We start from the raw sequence: 19,463 nt of genomic DNA, 5'->3' as shown, positions 1-19,463 counted from the left end.
CCTGGAACTCTCTTGCTGTTTTGATGATCCAGTGGATGTTGGCAATTTGATCTCTGGTTCATCTGCCTTTTCTAAATCCAGTTTGAACATCTGGAAGTTCATGGTCCACATACAGTTGAAGCCTGGCTTGGAGAATTTTGAGCATTACTTTGCTAGCGTGTGAGATGAGTGCAATTGCTAGCATGTAAGATGTGTGCAGTTTGAACATTCTTTGTCATTGCCTTTCTTTGGGGTTGTAATGAAAACTGACCTTTTCCAGTCCTGTGGCCACTGCTGAGTTTTCCAAATTTGATGGCATATTGAGTGCAGCAGTTTCACAGCATCATCTTTTAGGGATTGAAATAGCTCAACTGGAATTCCATCACCTCCACTAGCTTTGTTTCTAGTGATGCTTCCTAAGGCCCATTTGATTTCACATTGCAGGATGTCTGGCTATAGGTGAGTGATCATACTATCATGGTTATCATGGTCATGAAGATCTTTTTCGTATAGTTCTTCTGTGTATTCTTGCTACCTCTTCTTAATACCTTTTGCTTTTTTTAGGTCCATACCATTTCTGTCCTTGATTGTGCCCATTTTCACATGAAATGTTTCCTTGGTATCTCTAATTTTTTTGAAGAGATCTCTAGTCTTTCCCATCCTATTGTTTTCCTCTATTTCTTTGCATTGATCACTGAGGAAGGGTTTTTTATCCTTCCTTGCTATTCATTGGAACTCTGCATTCAAATGGCTATATCTTTCCTTTTCTGCTTTGCCTTTAGATTCTTTTCTTTTCTCAGCTATTTGTAAGGCCTCTCCAGACAACCATTTTGCCTTTTTGCATTTCCTTTTCTTGGAGATGGTCTTGATCACTGCCTCCTGTACCATGTCACAAACCTCTGTTCATAGTTCTTCAGGCACTGTGTCTATCAGATCTAATCCCTTGAATCTGTTTATCACTTCAACTGTAAGGGATTTGATTTAGGTCATACCTGAATGGTCTAGTGGTTTTCCCTACCTCCTTCAATTTAAGTCAATTTGGCAATAAGGAGTTCATGATCTGAGCCACAGACAGCTCCTGGTCTTGTTTTACTGACTGTATAGAGCTTCTCCATCTTTGGCTATAAAGAATATAATCAATCTGATTTCAGTATTGACCTTGTGGTGGTGTCCATGTGTAGAGTCTTCTCTTGTGTTGTTGGAAGAGGGAGTGTCCCTTGACCAGTGCATTCTTTTGGCAAAACTCTGTTAGGCTTTGCCATGCTTCATTTTGTAATCCAAGGCCAAATTTGCCTGTTACTCCAAGTATCTCTTGACTTCCTACTTTTGCATTCCAGACCTCTATAATGAACGGATATCTTTTTTTTTGGTGTTAGTTCTAGCAGGTCTTATAGGTCTTCATAGAACCATTCAACTTCAGCTTCTTCAGCATTACTGGTCAGGGTATAGGCTTGGATTACTGTGATATTGAATGATTTGCCTTGGAAACAAACAGAGGTCATTCTGTCATTTTTGAGATTGCATCCAAGTACTGCATTTCAGATTCTTGTTGACCATGATGGCTGCTCCATTTCTTCTAAGGGATTCTTGCCCACAGTAGTAGATATAATGGTCATCTGAGTTAAATTCACCATTCCAGTCCATTGTAGTTCTCTGATTCCTAAAATGTTGATGTTCACTCTTGCCATCTCCTGTTTGAACACGTCAAATTTGCTTTGATTCATGGACCTGACATTCCAGGTTCCTATGCAATATTCCTCTTTACAGCATCGGACTTTACTTCCATCTCCAGTCACATCCACAAATGGGTGTTGCTTTTGCTTTGGCTCTGTCTACTCATTCTTCCTGGAGTTATTTCTCCACTGTTGTCCAGTAGCATGTTAGACACCTACTGACCTGGGGAGTTCATCTCTCAGTGTCCTGTGTTTTTGCCTTTTCATGCTGTTAATGGGGTTCTCAAGGCAAGAATACTGAAGCAGCTTGCCATTCCCTTCTCCAGTGGACCATGTTTTGTCAGAACTCTCCACCAGGACCAGTCCATCTTGGGTGGCCCTACATGGTATGGCTCACAATTTCATTGAGTTAGACAAGACTGTGGTCCATGTGATCAGTTTGGTTAGTTTTCTCTGATTGTGATTTTCATTCTGTCTGCCCTCTGATGGATAAGAACAAGGAGCTTATGGAAGCTTCCTGATGGGAGAGACTGACTGAGGGGAAAACTGGGTCTTGTCCTGATGGGCGGGGCCACACTCAGTAAATCTTAAATCCAATTTTCTGTTAACGGACAGCGCTGTGTTCCCTCCCTGTTGTTTGACCTGAGGCCAAATTATAGTGGAGGTAATGAAGATAATGGTGACCTCCTTCAAAAGTTCCCACGCACCCGCTGCTGCACTCAGTGCCCCCGACCCTGCAGCAAGCCACCGCCAACCCACACCTCTGCCAGAGACTCCTGGACACTCACGGGAAAGTCTGGATCAGTCTCTTGTGGGGCTCACTGCTCCTTTCTCCTGGGTCCTGGTGCACACAAGGTTCTGTTTGGGCCCTCCGAGAGTTTGTTTTCCAGTCCTGTGTACGTTCTGGTGGCTCTATGGTGGGGTTAATGGTGACCTCCTCCAAGAGAATTTATGCCATACCCAGGTCTGCTGCACCCAGAGCCCCTGCCCCTGCAGCAGGCCATTGCTGACCCATACCTTCACAGGAGACTCTCAGATACAGTTCTGCCTCAGTCTCTGTGGGGTCTCTGGGTGCTGGTGCACACAGGGTTTGTTTGAGCCCTCTGAGCATCTCTGGTGGGTAAGGGGTTAGACTCTAAAATCAATTTCGTGTTTTAAAAGTGTTAATTTCTTGATGTCTTCCATGATAAGTGGTAAATTCCATGAGGTTATTGGACATGTGTAATTTGCCCATCTGTTTCCACAGAATCCATTAGGATGTAGCACCTAAGATGGACTCAATAGCTGCAAAGAACAAAAAAGTACTGTGCTGAAATTTGTGTTGGAACCCCATCAACTAAGGTACCTCAAAAGACACTTCAGAAATTGTCATGTTGAACCATGACAAATGAACCAGTGGAGTCAGTGATATTTCCTAGGCTAACAGAGGACAAGATGAAAGCACCAGGGCATGTGAAAGATTAGCTGCAGGGAGAATGTGTGGGTTCCCTCAATAAGTTTGACAAGTCCAGGGGAAGGGAAGGATGCTCCCCATAGGGGATGTGAGTATGGAGTCCCAGGGCAGTAGACCTGGAGAGATGTGATCCAGGTGGCGTAACCAAAAGGGAAATCCAAATGGTGAGCAAAAGTGTCTCCATGGGCTAAGCGTCAGAGAGGAAAGAAACTGAATGGGTAGGAAATGGGGGATGCCATACAGATGAGAGTACAGAGACATAGAAAAAGCCTCATAAATATGTATTGGCTAAATAAACAGCTGATGATATTGAAAGTCAGGAGGAGGGACTTCCCTAGTGGTCCAGTGGTTGAGACTTCACCTTCCAATGCAAGGGGTCCAAATTCAAGCTCTAAAAAGGGAACTAAGATCCTATATGCCTCAAGGCAGAAAGAAACAGAACATGAAACAGAAACAATACTGTACCAAATTCAGTAAAGGCTTTGAAAAGAGTCCCCATCTAAAAAAAATCTTTAAAAAATAGAGAAAGAAAGAAAGAAGAAGTCAGGAGGGTTGGGAGCCAATCAGGATCAGAGATTCAGGAAAAACAAAACAAGATAAAATCAAAGATGTTGGAGCCCCCTTTCCTACTTGTAGTCCAAGGCCTGACATGGATGCCTGGAAGCTTGCTGTATTGAGAACCCAGGAGAGAACAGGGCAGATAAGAGTCAGCTCTCAACTCAAACTGCCTCATCCTCTTGCTCCTTGGGACTTCAATGAGGTTGGAAGAACACGTGTCAGCCCCACAGCTGACACAACTTCTTTAAAGGCAGAAGAGCCAGATGAAGTCTGCTTGCTTCTGGACCCCACCCTCTCCCTAACTGTTCATCATTCCATATGGACCTCCTGCAAGTGATTGGAAACAGAGTCTCTGCTCTCACTCTGTTGTGAGGTATGAGCAACGCATCTCATCACAGGGGAAGCTTGGGCTGCTCTGGGGAATCGTCATTCTCAGTCCCCCTTGGAGCCTGGTTTCTCTTAGCAACAATAAAGATATGCGGAAGCAAATCCCTTCCCAAATCCCCCGATCCCTAAATAACAAAGAGCCCTCAACATCTGCCCCCTACACTTCATTCTTCCAACCTCGAGACTTGAAAGACCAGGACACCGGTTGCTTTTCACCATTCCGTCGTGAAGGGAAATCTTCATTTTCTCTCACCCTTGTTCAGCTGGAATACTTTTCACGTGTTTCTCCTTTTCAAACCCTCTTTCATTTCCCAAAATAACCACATCAATGATGCATGTTTTCTTAAATAAGCTCCTGTCTCCTCAGGTTCTCATTACCTGCACAGACAGCTGAGTCATGCAGGACTCACTTATCTTTATTCTGGGTTGTAACTCCAGGCAGGATGCTGCCACCTCCTCCCCACGTTCAAGTTACCCTCTGCCAGTCACCCTGAGCCCACGGGCTTTCTCCTGTTTCCTTGATAAGCTGAGTTGTCAGAGGAAACGCAGAGCTGTGTCCAGAGGCAGGACTAATTGATGGCTGGTCTCCTCTGAACAAAGATATTGGCACAGATGAGAATGACTCTCTCTTAACTCGCAGTCAAATACCTTCATCTCCTGGACTCGAGAACGGGAAGCATGCACTGCTCAGGTCGCACTATTGTCCCAGGAAAGAAAGTATTCTGACAGCTGATCTCACTTGGAAATGGGGTAGTGATAGCACACTGAATTCTTAGGAGGCTCGGACACCTAGGAAGCATCCAGCATGGAATCTGCTCAATAAGCACTGGCTGAGTGTGATTCTAGGTTGAGATGGAAAATGGATGATGACAGGATGAATAAGGCTGTCCTGTGTGTGCCCCAAAGCATGCCTGCAGCACACACTTTCAGAAGTGAAGAAAATGTGCCTGGCCTAGAAACTTCTGAAATGAAAGTTTTAGTATCTGGAATGATAAAGCAGTTCAACCCTTGAGCTCATTTGTGCCTTAGGAAAGAAGAGAATAATAAAACTCAAGATGATGAGAGAATTAATGTAAGTCCTGAAGAAATGCAGTGAATAGAATTACTGCAAAGGATGCTGTGCATTGTGGTAACAGAGGTTGCTACAACTGTAAGAACTTAATAATTATAAGTGAACACATTGTTAAAACAACCTGCATAAAACCCTTGGCAAGAAGGTTTGGTCACAGAATGACCTTAACATTAAACTCAGATGCAAGAAGCATGCAAGGCAAGTTGGAAAGACACTGGACTGGGTAACAACTGACCTGGGTTCCAGTTTTAACTCACTGCATAATATTTAAAAAGTCTCTTTTTCCAGGGTTTTATTCACCTTCTTTGTAAATTGAGGGGTTGAAATCGGGGTCCTTAAAGATCTTTTCTATTCTAACTTTCTCTTATCTTTTGTGGGTCATTCCAGTGAGCAGAGGGCTAAGGTCTTATGAGCTGGAATTGCCATAGAATCTCAGAGACCAGGAACGTTATGTGAGGAAACACATTCAAATGCACTCGGAGGCCCTTTCAATGGATGAGTTTGGACTGACCAGGTGAGATGGCTGCCATTCCCTCCACTTGAATCCCAGCTCCCCTCCCCAGCTGCCCCCTACTCTCCTACTACAACTCCTTTCTCCAGACCCCACTGAGATGTCCATCCTTTCCACTGGGGAGCTTGTCTGCCCTCTAAGTCCCAATCAACTGCCTTTCTCTTTTGCTTCTCCCTATAATGCCCTCTACTGCCATTACTGAAACCTGGCTTCTTATCTCTCTGCATTCTCCTCTCAACTTAGACCGGAGACTGTCTATCTGTTTCCCCAGCTTCCAGCACAGTTCCTGGCACATATTTTGTCTTCAGTGTGTGTGTGTGTGTGTGTGTGTGTGTGTGTGTGCATGCACGCGTGCGTGCAGGTGCACACACACACAATGCAAGCCAAGACCTTGGTTCCAATACTGCCTCTATCATTAACCTGGGCTCATCAACTGACCAACTGCTTGTTTCCCCATCTTTTCTGTGTTGTCCACCTCATCACCAATCCTCAAGCTCAGGTCTTCATTGCTTACCTAGATTGTCTCTAGAAACTTCCTTTCAGTCTGTCCTCCCTCCTTCCAATGCTGCACTTTGCTCCCTTTCAGATAATTTTCATTAAAACAATATTATCTATAATTTTTTTAAAAAAATGCTTTAAGATTGATATAAAAAGTTCTAGCTCGTTTCTTTAGCTTTCAAAGCTATTTACCATACAGTCTCAAACTACCTTTCCAGCCACTCCTCCCATGAACTCTGACTCACTAGCATCAGACTCTTTGCCATTTCCTGAGTACCCCATCAGCTGTCACATCTGTGAGCCTTTAGTGCAGCTCTTATTTCTGCCTAGGACACCTCTCTCACACACCCTTTACTACCCCGAGCAATTCTCTAGGGTCACAGAGATCTTGTTTCTCCTCTTCTCCCTGCAATTACCACATTTTTATAATGGTGACATTAATGTCTGCTTTCTCCATTCAACTGTAACTTCTTAAGCAGAGACAAAATGCATTTCAGCTTTGTTTCTTGTGGGACTGGATGGAATGTCTATGTGGCACCACAAGGAAAATGGTCCATGAAAGTTTGCGGGAAGAATAGATACCTAAGTTGTTCATTTCATTTTGAAGTGGGGCTTCCCTGGTGACTCAGATGGTAAAAAATCTGCCTGCAACACAGGAGACTCGGGTTCAATCCCTGGGTTAGGAAGATCCCCTGGAAAATGGAATGGCAACCCCACTCTAGTATTCTTGGCTGGAAAATTCCATGGACAGAGGAACCTGGCTGGTGAAGCTAGCTCCATCTGACACTGGTGAAAGAGGTTGGTAAGAGGCAGCTAGTTCATGCAGATGGGCTCAGCTCGCATGGTTACCCTTGTATTTGCTCCCTGTTTACCCCAAATGGCTGGACTCCATGAGTTACCCCTTGCAGAGCAGGCTCTTTATGATGTCACATCTCTGTGCTGAGAAGCCCAGTTAGGAAACTCTTTGCTTCAACATTTTCCATCTTCTCCCTCATTCCATTAAAAACAGTATCCTCTTGACTTTGGAGGACAGACCATTCCATAACTCAGTCCACTCCAGAGCACTTAATAAATTTTAGTTCAGGGTGATGGACAGTGTGATGCAAATAGAGAGCTTTATAATCACCCTGACCTGTTACTGAACCCTACCTCTCTTGCTTAAGAGTTGTGAGAGTTCGGGGCAACCATTTTGAGCCTCAGTTTACTAATGTGCAAAATGAGAATGAAAGTAACTTTGTGTAGTTGATATGAGGTTCAGTGAAAAATCTATTTCAAAGTGTAAAATGGTATCTAGCTCATTAAAACTAACTAATATCCCCCTTTTTCTGTGATCTCTTTAATTTTAATATTATCTATTTTTAGCTTGTAATATAATGTTGAGCACCAGCTACTGATAAAAGATTACCAGTTTTTTGGGAGCTGAAATGTGCTCTAAGTTTCATAGTCCAACCCCTTCACCTTCCGGGAAACCATTTATCCAACATTGCATAGCCAGTTATGTTCAAGTTGAAACAAGACCCCAGTCTAACTGACTCTAGCTCACCATGCTTTCTGGAATTCCTTGTGCCTGAAAGAGCATGTGGTCACTGAATTTTCCTTTGGGTAGGATAACCAAATTGTTTTCATCCCTTCCTGGATGCTCTCTAGTTCACCCATTGGATTCTCAACTCCACTCTGCCTCACTCTTCAACATTCCCATTACAAACTATTTTGATGCCCTCAGCTTGTCCTTGCATGTGTGTGTGTGTGTGTGTGTGTGTGTGTGTGTGTGCTCAGTTGTGTCTGACTCTTTTGTGATCCCGTGGACTGTAGCCCACCAGGCTCCTCTGTTCATGGGATTCTCCAGGCAAGAATACTGGAGTGGGTTGCCATTTCCTCTTCTAGGGGATCTTCCCAACTCGGGAATTGAACCATGGTATCCTGCATTTCCTGCATTGCAGATGGATTCTTTACCACTGAATCATCAAGAAAGATGTGTCTGTTAAGTTTGCTTCCCTGGTCCCAGAAACCAAAAGTTTCCCTTTGAAGGTGGATGTCCCTAAACACTGGCAGCCATCCCTCACTGTCTTCAGAGAACTGCATTTAAAAAAGAAAGAAAGAAAGAAGAAGAAAACATTCGGATTATGTGACTTTGAATAAATGTAGTAGAAAAGAGTTCCCTATATAATACACAAAGGTCATTGTATTAAGCAATAAAAACTCAAACTTGGAAAATATGGTCTATCATTGGCTCAGAGGTAAGGAATCCACCTGCAGTGCAGAAGATGCTGGAGAAGCAGGTTCGATCCCTGGACTGGGAAGATCCCCTGTAGGAGAAAATGGCAACCTACTGCAGTATTTTTGCCTGGAAAGTTCAACTGACAGAGGAGCCTGGTGGGCTGTGGTCCAGGGGGTCAAAAAAGAGTCAGACATGACTTAGTGACTAAAACAACAAACAACAACAGCTCAAAACAATGGGATAGCATATGAGAACCTCAAGATCTGATTCTAGCCCTTTTAGCATCATCTCTGCTATTCTTTTCATCTTTTCACCTAAAAAGCTAACATATGTATGTACATGCCATAAGAGAGATAATGTTGCTCTTGCAAATTCTAAATCCTCACATATGATTTTTTTGTCTGAAATATCCGTTTCACATTTTCTACCTGGAAAACTTTTCACTCATCACCCCAGCCTGTTTGGGTTGCTTTAGCAAAATATCATAGACTAGGTGGCTTACAACCAACAGAAATTGATTTTTCACAGCACTGGAGGCTAAGACGTCCAAGATCAAGGTGCCAGCAGATTTGATGTGGTGTTTGCTGAGGAACCGCTTCCCAGTTCAGACTCAGCAGTTTTTCACTGTCCACACATGAAGGAATGGGCTAGACGCTCTCTGGAATCTCTTTTATAAGGGCACTAGTCCTGTTCCTGGGGGTGCCACCCTCATGACTGAAATACCTCCCAAAGGTCCCACTTATCAATACCATCACCTCTGCAGGTTAAGATACAACATAAATTTGGTAGGAGAGACACAATTCAGATCATAGCCTTCATCTATCAAAAGCATCTTTTCAAGAGAGTCCTGATTCCCTACTTTTTCCTTTCCATGCTAACTCCATACTTTGTGATTTCCTTTAAATATCATACTTGTCTCACAAAAAGTGTAATTTTGGCTCTTTGCACTGGGCTTTGCACTGCAAAGTTTCCATGACAAATCATCACAGGGAATAAAGTGAGAGGGCTGTTATCAGTCATTGAGAAAGCCATGTTAAAGTTAAGCTAGTTACTTTACTGGGAGAACTTCTTAAAGAAGTTCTTTACCTTTGTTTTATTATTTTTGACTATGCTAAGTGTTTGTTGCTGCATGGGTTTTTCTCTAGTTGCAAACAAGCAGGGGCTACTCTTAGTTGCTGCATGCAGCATTCTCATTGGTGGCTTCTTTTGTTGTGGAGCCCAGACTCTAGATCACTCCGGCTTCAATAGTTGTTGCGCATGGGCTTAGTTGCTCCTCTGCGTGTGGAATCTTCCCAGGTCAGGGATTGAACCCATACTCCCTGCATTGGTAGGCAGATTCTTATCCACAGGTGCCACTGGCCATGTATTGTGTATCTCCCTGAAGAATGACAGAGAATTCAATATTTTCTAAAACTTTTAGACATGGCACACTATTTTAATGGTCCATCTTCAGAGACTAAAATTCTGTAAACACACTCAGGGAAATTTTGCACTAACCTGTAAGTCCTCTGAGAAAAGTGAATGAGTTGAATGCATTTATCTCTTTTGAGAGTCCAGTGTTGAACATGGTTCAGTTCAGTTCAGTTAAGTTGCTCAGTCGTGTCTGACTCTTTGCGACCCCATGAACTGCAGCATGCCAGGCCTCCCTGTCCATCACCAACTCCCAGTATTTACTCAGACTCATTGAGTCGGTGATGCCATTCAACCATCTCATCCTCTGTCGTCGCCTTCTCCCCCACCTTCAATCTTTCCCAGCATCAGGGTCCTTTCAAATGAGTCAGTTCTTGCCATCAGGTGGCCAAAATATTGGAGTTTCAGATTCAACATCAGTCCTTCCAATGATTATTCAGGACTAATTTCCTTTAGGATGGACTGGTTGAATCTCCTTGCAGTCCAAGGGACTCTCAAGAGTCTTCTCCAACACCACAGTTCAAAAGCATCAATTCTTCAGCACTCAACTTTCTTTATAGTCCAACTCTCACATCTATACATGACTACTGGAAAAACCATAGCCTTGAACCTGATACTGAATAGAAATTCAGTAAACATCTATGTATTGAGGCAAATAAAGTGAATTACATTAGATGGCTAATTATCCATCTCAAGGCCAAGGGGAGAATCTGGAAGTGGGTAGCAGAGCAGAAAAGCTCTTCGCTCTTTCCAAGAATTGACTAATTCTCATCAGCACCAGACAAGATGCTCAAGCAACAGTTACTCTCTGCTGCCACCCCCTCATTATGACTCACAGCAGGTCTTCAGAGCCTCTCCCAGGAGAAAATAAATGTGACATGTTTTGGCTGGAACTCAATGGCCAAGAATCTTGCCACCTGCCATAGTTTTGGGGGGAGAGCTGTTAATTTGACAATAGTTCTTGTTTTTCGTTCTCGCACAGACGGTCTAGGGTAGGAAGAACCTGACCCCAGCAGAAGGAATTGGAGCTTTTGCAAACAGTCTACAGCACGGATCCTGTTCAGAGCCTAACAGCTTTCACATCACCGTCTCTCAAAGTAACCCGAAGCAGATACCTAAGAGACTCTGGCATTTTTGAACTGTATTCTTGGCTCAGAAGGTCAGCTGGAAGCCCTTGAACATATCTCCAGGGTTGAGATTGGCAACTGCCCCCTCAAAAGATGCTGAGTTCTATGTTTCATTTGGCCAGGCTGCTGGAGACACAGGCTAAAGTGGAAGCTGCTCGGGATGGAAGAGTCTAGTGGTTCCTGGCTTTGGCAATGTCTCTGGAAGGATTGCTGAAATATTCTGGTTTCAGCAGAGGCCAAATTATCTTGCTGAAGTATGTGCCCCCTTAATATCGAAATTCATGTATATTTCATGAGAAAGTCAATCCATATGTTTGCAGGCTATCTATCCTTAATGGATTCAAATTCTACCTTGCAAGATAAATTTTGATTTCCAGAAAATATTTTGAGTTTTCTATAAACCCCCTTTCCTTGAGGCAAAATCACTCTTTTTTGCTAATATCCCCAAATCTCCTATGCAAAGGACTCAGATTCGATTTTAAGTTCTTGCTTCTGCTGTTTCCAGAACAAATGTTTTCAGTTCAGCTGTATTCTCAGCTCTCCTTCCTTCCTGCTCTCCATATTCACCACAGAGTCACTAGAAGCAAGAGAAACCAAATGGATGTTGAAATAATGCTGGCACTGAAGAAATGTGATTGTGGTCAGTGTTTCATTTGGTTTCCTCCTGATTCAGAAAAAAATATCATCTACTGTTTATTTTTAGACTTCTTCATCAAAATGACATTGTTCCTTGAATACAAACAACAATTAAATTTGTATTTAGAACTAGTATTACACTGAAATTTTTCAGAGGTTTCTGAGTTCACGGGTTTCAGTGTCAATAATCTGCATTTACCACCATGAATCTACCACGTGTCTGTCACTTGGGAAGCCATCTGTATGAGATATGACTACTGATATGAACACACACAGTCAAGATGTGGACTTTTTGTGAAGCAGTCAGAAATGCCTGACTGGCAATGGGGGAAAAAGATTAGATCCAGATCTAGACTAATTTACACAGAGCAAGAATGTTTACCGATTTTATAGCCAACAAATGGTTTTTTAAAAGTCAAAACCAGCAGAGACAAGCAGATCTGTTCCAGGCCCAGCAAGTCCATGTGTGATACAGTCATACTCTTCTAAACTGGATTTATAAAGAATTAGCAGAGGGTACAAGCTCTAGAATCAAACGAACCTGAATTTGAATCCTTCATAAACAAGCGTGACCCTACAAACATTATAAAACTTCTCTATACTTCAGTTTTTTAACTGTGAAGGGAAGTTGCTCATTCGTGTCCAACTCTTTGTGACCCCATGGATGCCAGGCTCCTCCGTCCATGGGATTTTCTAGGCAAGAGTACTAGAGTAGGTTGCCATTTCCTTCTCCACGGAACTTCCCAACCCAGGGATCGAACCCAGGTCTCCCACGTTGTAGACAGACACTTTACTGTCTGAGTGGGGTAAATTATAGTGGGATTTATAGATTTGTGATCATTTTTAAAAATGTATTATTTATTATTGGCTGTGCTGGGTTTTCATTGATGCATGCAGTCTTTCTCTGGTTGCAGAGAGCAGGGGCTACTCTCTAGCTATGGTGCATGGGTTTCTCATTGCAGTGGCTTCTCTTGTTGTGGAGCATGGGCACTAAGGTGCACGGGCTTCAGTAGTTGCTGCAAGAAGATTCAGTTGTGTGACTTGAGGGCTCAGTTGCCCCATGGCACATGGGATCTAGGAATCTAACATGTGTCCCCGACATTGCAAGGCAGATTCCTAACCATTGGACCACCAGAGAAGCTCTAAGGTTATTTATTTATTTATTCTTTCCAAAAATGAATTCTCAGTGTAGTGTAAACCAAGTAATATATTGAAAAAAATATGGTTTTGCCTCTAATTTGGAGGCAAAAGTGAAAGTGAAAGTCGCTCAGTTGTGTCTGACTCTTTGCGACCCTGTGGACTGTATAGTCCATGGAATTCTCCAAGGCAGAATACTGGAGTTGGTAGCGTTTACCTTCTTCAGGGGATCTTCCCAACCCAGGTCTCCTGCATTGCAGGTGGATTCTTTACCAGCTGAGCCACAAGGGAAGCCCTTGGAAGCACAACACTACCACAAAAATTACTTACATCTTATGTTTTCTGTAAGAAAAAGAGTTGACTTATGTTAATCACCAAAAACTGTGGAAAATTTTTAAAGAGATGTGAATACCAGACCACCTGACCTGCCTCTTGAGAAATCTGTATACAGGTCAGGAAGCAACTGTTAGAACTGGACATGGAACAACAGACTGGTTCCAAATATGTAAAAGAATAATCAAGGCTGTATATTGTCACCCTGCTTATTTAACTTCTATGCAGAGTACATCATGAGAAACACTGGGCTGGATGAAGCACAAACTGGAGTCAAGATTGCTGGGAGAAATATCAATAACCTCAGATATGCAGATGATACCACCCTTATGGCAGAAAGTGAAGAACTAAAGAGCCTCTTGATAAAAGTGAAAGATTAGTGAAAAAGCTGGCTTAAAATTCAACATTCCCAAAACAAAGATTATGTCATCTGGTCCCATCACTTCATGGCAAATAGATGGGGAAACAGTGGAAACAGTGACAGACTTCACTTTGGAGGGCTCCAAAATCACTGCAGATAGTGACTGCAGCCATGAAATTAAAAGACACTTACCACTTGGAAGAAAAGTTATGACCTACTTAGACAGCATATTAAAGGGCAGAGATATTACTTTGCCAACAAAGGTCTGTCTAGTCAAGGCTATGATTTTTCCTGTAGTCATGTATGGATGTGAGAGTTGGACTACACAGAAAGCTGAGCTCTGAAGATTTGATGCTTTTGAACTGTAGTGCTGGAGAAGACTTTTGAGAGTCCCTTGGACTGCCAGAAGATCCAACCAGTCCATCCTAAAGGAAATCAGTCCTGAATATTCACTGGAAGGACTGATGTTGAAGCTGAAACTTAAATACCTTGGCCACCTGATGCGAAGAACTGACTCATTTCAAAAGACCCTGATGTTGGGAAAGATTGAAGGTGGGAGGAGAAGGGGGTGACAGAGGATGAGATGGTTGGATGGCGTCACTGACTCAATGAACATGAGTTTGAGTAAGCTCCAGGAGTTGGTGATGGACAGGGAGGCCTGGTGTGCTGCAGTCCATGTGGTTGCAAAGAGTCAGACATGACTGAGAGACTGAACTGAACTGAACTGAACTATGTTAATTGTAGAAGTTCTAGGAACTGTGGAGGTAGTTGAAATTCTGGAGTTTGAAGAGATGGTAAAGTTTATTCAGGTCAGTCCTCGTTCCTTTTTGGCATACAAGTAAAAACAATCTAAAGAAGAGAAAGGGTTTGTGCAAAACTTGGGCAAATGAGAGAGAGAGACCTGGGCCTAGAACTGGAGCCTCTTGACTCCGAGGCCAGAGTTCCTTCAGTGTCACAAGCTAAAACCTTCACTCTCTCTGTCATCTCCTTCATCTCTGGGTTTGGACAATGGCCACTGGTTTCCATGGTGCTGGTCAGCAGTCTCCAGGAGCCTGCAGGTAAAAGAAGATCCACTAGGGAAGTTCTTTAAAAATAACAAAGCTATCAGTAGGTGTAGACATCAGTCTTTTCCTAGACCTTACCCATCAAGTCAAGACACCAGGTAATTCATGCTATGGGAACTTTATCTATAGGATTGGTGTTTACTCAGATATCCAGAAAATGAATAGCAATAAATCCTTGAGGAGGTTTTAAAGAAACATTACTGCCTTCTCTTCAGGATGACTGTTTCTCACATCAGGATGGTATTTCTATTGGGTTTGTGGCAGTCTACCAAATTTGATGCAACGCCAAGGCCTAACATGGTACCTCTGCTAGAAAAGTCAATTCTCTTGGATATTTGGGGGAAAGCACACTTTTCTTAAAAAAAAAAAAATAGAGACAGATCCAGAAGAAATTAGAACATTGCCTGAATTTAAATGAAACACGGACCTTGCAATTTTATTTCTAAATGATAGTTTACATTTCTTGAGCACTTATACATAGGAACTAAGTGCTAAATATACAGTAACTCAGAGGAAGATAAAATCAGTGAAACAGGCAAGAATTATAACTGAGGGAGGCAAAGGAAACTGCCCAAGCCACACAGCTCCTAAGGGTATCAGGATCTAAACACAGGAACATCAACCTCCAGAGCCCATAAATGCAAACCCTATGTTTCACCACCTCTCATTCTGATATTTACTGGGAAGGGAAACTGTAGCCATGTCACCATAAAGCAAGGGAGTATTCATTCACTGTCTCCTGTTGGCTTTGAATACTCAGTGGAAAATTTTGAGGAGCCTTGGCTTCCAGCTTCCCCCATGGCTGGTGGTGGTTATATAACATGCACATCAGTAAAAAAGAAAAAAGCTGAATTGCAAATAGTCTACTAACCTGGAAGGAATGTCTGAATGACTCCCACACCACACTGGTGCTAATTCAGTTGGGAGAGTTTTCTGGGTTTGCTGTGATTGTATTGAAATAAAGGGTTTGGCTATCATCGTTAGTAACTTGAGTGTGTCTTTTGATCCATGTAGAAATCACTCAGCTAAATGACATTTACATGTTATTCTTAACTGCCTGTGGAATCGGGTAGTCCTTTCCCCAGAAGGATGTCAGCAGCCTCCATAATTTGTGAAGGAAGAGCATCCGGGAAGGAACAGGGTGTCATGCGTGCCTGGAGGGAAGATGTCTGGGTTGATGATTCACATACTTTTATAGCTTCGGTTTTCCCGGGCTTTGTTTTTAAAAAAGCAATTTGTGTGTATGTGAGCTTTATGATTTGCATGTATCCTCAGGGATACACTCAAGTCTATTTTCGCCCACATAGACTCTCCGGATGCGATCCAGGGGATGGGTGATCTGATTTGCTTCAGGGTCAGAGGGTGCCCATGTGACTGAGCAGGGTGGACACGCCCGTTCCAATATGCCAACCCCAGACTGTGCCAAGGATGAACAGACCAGGAAAAAAATATTGTGTCATAAAGCCCAGACCTTGAATTTCCTCCAAAAGTCTCACCAAATGGTGTAAGGCTGAGTATGAGGGCCAGAGCGTTCTGTGCAGGATGTGAAAGTTCACTGTGGAAGGACTCCAAAATCTATGGCTTGTCTGAAGTCAGAGGAAAAGTACCACGCAGGCTGCGATGTGCTTAATACCAGGGGATCTGTCTGCAAAGACAGAAGGAGGGATTCAGAAGTTAGGAGAAGAGACTCTCATGCAGCTGTCCAAGGACAGTAGCAATGAGCACCACAAAGAAGCAGTGATAGGCAGAGAAGCCCAGGGTCCTCAGAGCTTCAGTCTTTACATGTTGACTTGGGCTCACTTGGTATCCAGCCCTCCTTCCTTGGGCTTCCCTGGTAGCTCAGATGGTAAAGAGTCTGCACACAATGCAGGAGACCCGAGTTCAATCCCTGAGTCGGGAAGATCTCCTAGGGAAGGGAATCTGCTCCAGTATTCTTGCCTAGAGAATTCCATGGACAGGGGAGCCTCATGAGCTACAGTCCATGGAGTGGCAATGAGTCGGACACAACTGAGCAATTAATAGGTTCAGTTTTCAGTTTCACTCCTTCGAAACCCAGCATCTGATATCTGTTGGAGACTGCCAACCCTGCTTAGTTTATTCCTCAGACCCACGCTCTCTGCACTCCCTCTTGCACTTTTCCAAGTTGGGGGAGGAGTCATAATTTCTTCCTGGATAATTCTGAATCATCTCCCAAACAAACCCTTGTCTCCTTGCTACAAGCCTTGCCCACCAGGCCATTTGATACCTGGCTTCCATAGCCATCATGCCCAACTACGTTTTGGTTGTGTTTTTTCCCAGCTGATAACACATCCTGAAGGTTTGCATTAAGATAAGGTCATGTCCAAACCCTTGAGTGTAGCGAGCATTGTCCCCTCCTCCATCGGTAATCCTTGCCTTTACCACCCTTCCCCTCCACATCTATTACACTTCATTCCGCCAGCCCTCGGGGAGTTCTCAAATTCTGTGCCTTTGCTAACAGTGTTTCCTTGACCTAGAACATGGTCTGACATCCCACCCATGATGCTCCCTGCCAGCCCTGTGAAAGCACTCATATCCTTTAAGTCTCAGTCTTGGACACTGTTCGCCCAAAGTCTCTCCTGGTTTCCCCATAGTCTACCCTCTGCTGTCAGCCCAGACAATCCTGCAGTCACAGGATGTGACCAATCTCTGTTCCTCAAACCGTTTACCCAGCTCTCTCCTTCCAGACCATGAAACACTCGAGGGCCAAGACAGCATCTTATTGGTTACTATGTCCATAAGACAGCGTAGCTCCAAGGAAGGTCTCAGCAAATCTTTGTTAAATTAAATAGAACCAAGTTTGCATTATGTCAAATTGAAGGGCAAGAGATTTAAATGATTATTTCTCTTCCAAACCGACAGGCCTGGATTATGCAAAAGATGAAGGGAATTTGTGTGTGTGGCTGGTGACATTTTGATTTCCAAGGGGCAGTACTAGGGCATCACCGCTCAGCCTTTCCATGGTCATCCCTTCCAGAGGAGAGCTCTGCAGGAAGACATTTGGCACGGCCAGTCGGCAACTCATTTTACATCTAAAAAAGCATCTGGACTCTTTTGGAACAGTCTGCCATTGCGGACAATTTGTATGGCTACGCAAGCACAATGCTACTTCATTTCAAAAGGCCAGATTTTTGGTAGCCTCCCTTGCCCTTCAGCTTTTCAAAATTTGTTTATTTGCACTCAAATGCATATCTAAGGCTTAGTGCTTAAAAGGAAGAAAAAGCCGAATTATTTTTTACTTGTCTCTCTGCTGAGTGGGTAAGCAGATATTTAGAGGAGGTTTGTTGCTGTTCATCATCAAGTTGTGTCCAACTCTTTGAGATTCCATGGACTGTGGCTCCTCTGATCATGGAATTTTCCAGGCAAGAATACCATAGTGGGTTGCCATTTCCTCCTCCAGGGTATCTTCCCAACCCAGGGACCTAACTTGTGTCTCTTGGGTATTCTGCATTGGCAGGCAGACTCTTTACCACTAGTACCAACTAGTTAGTTTATCCAAATTCTTAGAGCAGCAGATTCTATCCTCATGATTCTACAACTGGGCTAATGGAAGATCCTAACTACAGATTCACGTCCATTAGTCTGGCTTTTCCAAGGGACTCAGGGACTCCCATTTACCTGAGGACCTGCTCAACATTCTGGGGGGAGAACGGAGGTAGCTTTGAGATCAATGGTTGGGAGCAAAAGAACAAAAGACTTCTGGAGAGGGCACCTGATCAAGCAAGAAAGAACTCTGAGATTAGTAACAATGTCCAGCTTTGTATGAGTGTGAAGAAATGGATATTGCTTTGGGAGGTCCACAGCGACATCTTCTAATGTAGCCCTGTAAGAACATGGACCAAGTTCCTTATTTCCAGTGGATGGCAAAAAACAAAAATGGTTAATATTATGGACTGGATGCTTTCATCATCCCTCAAATTTATATGTTGAAGCCCTAAGACCCAATATGATGGTATTTAGGTTGGAGCCTTTGGGAGGTGATTTGGGTTAGATTAGGACATCAGAGTGGGACCTTCATGATGGAATTATGCCCTTATAAGAAGAGGAAGAGAAAAGGATCCCCTGATCTCTATGCAGGTGCACACACAGAGGAAAAGCCAGGTGAGCCTCTGTAAGCAAGGAACCAGGTCTTCACCAAGAACTATTTGCCGGTACATTGATCTTGAACTTTTCAACCTCTAGAATGGTGAGAAATAAATGTCTGTCCTTTAATCTGCCAAGTCAATGGAATTTTATTAATAGCCCAAGCTAAGACAGTTGGGCTACCTTTGGTGCAGGATAAAGATCTGTAAACTTCAAGGCATATAATAATTTGGTGGAAAGAGTGTGGAGAGTACCCTTAAGCCATGAGAGATAGCCAGTGAGAAATAGCTCTCTTGTATCACCAGCCGTGCAACTCTGAGAGACTCACTCCTTGTCTCCGCGCTTCAGCCTCCTCACTGTAAAACTGGAGCAACACGCATGCTATGGGGTGGTTGCGCTTATTAAATGTGGTAGATCGGATGATGCGTTGCAGAGATGCGACCGCAGGAGGAGGGAAGGGAAAGATGAGGCAGCTGCCCTTGCCTAACTGTGTGGGACAGGAAGTGAAAAACCTGGAAGGTACCTGGGAAAATTCAAAAGCGACTGATGTACAAAATAAACCACCTGAGACCAAATGGTGAAGAGAAGGGACTGGAAATGATTAAAATATCTATGTTGGCCCTGTCTGGGGTCCTTGAGTTTAAAGCCCAAGAACAATTTCATAGGTGTTTTTCCCATACCCCCTCCTCCAGCCGGATGAAGTAAGAGTTGTGTGGGTTTCCTTTGGGGAAGAAATTGAAGCCCTGTCCCCATGACACCCCGGGCGGATGGTGAAGTCAGACCTACTGCAAGGGCTCAATGGCTCCTTGTTTTGCCTCTTATTGAGCTGAATATAAAGTTTAGGCTGGATGTTTTCGTTAGGGAAAAGACCCTTGAGGACTATATAATGCAAATGGGTATTCCATACATACCCACTTCCTCCCTCTGGGAAGCTGGAGCAGGCTG

The sequence above is a fragment of the Ovis canadensis genome, chromosome 3, assembly GCF_042477335.2.
Source record: "Ovis canadensis isolate MfBH-ARS-UI-01 breed Bighorn chromosome 3, ARS-UI_OviCan_v2, whole genome shotgun sequence".
Taxonomy (NCBI): Eukaryota; Metazoa; Chordata; class Mammalia; order Artiodactyla; family Bovidae; genus Ovis; species Ovis canadensis.
Note: the sequence above shows the minus strand (reverse complement) of the source record.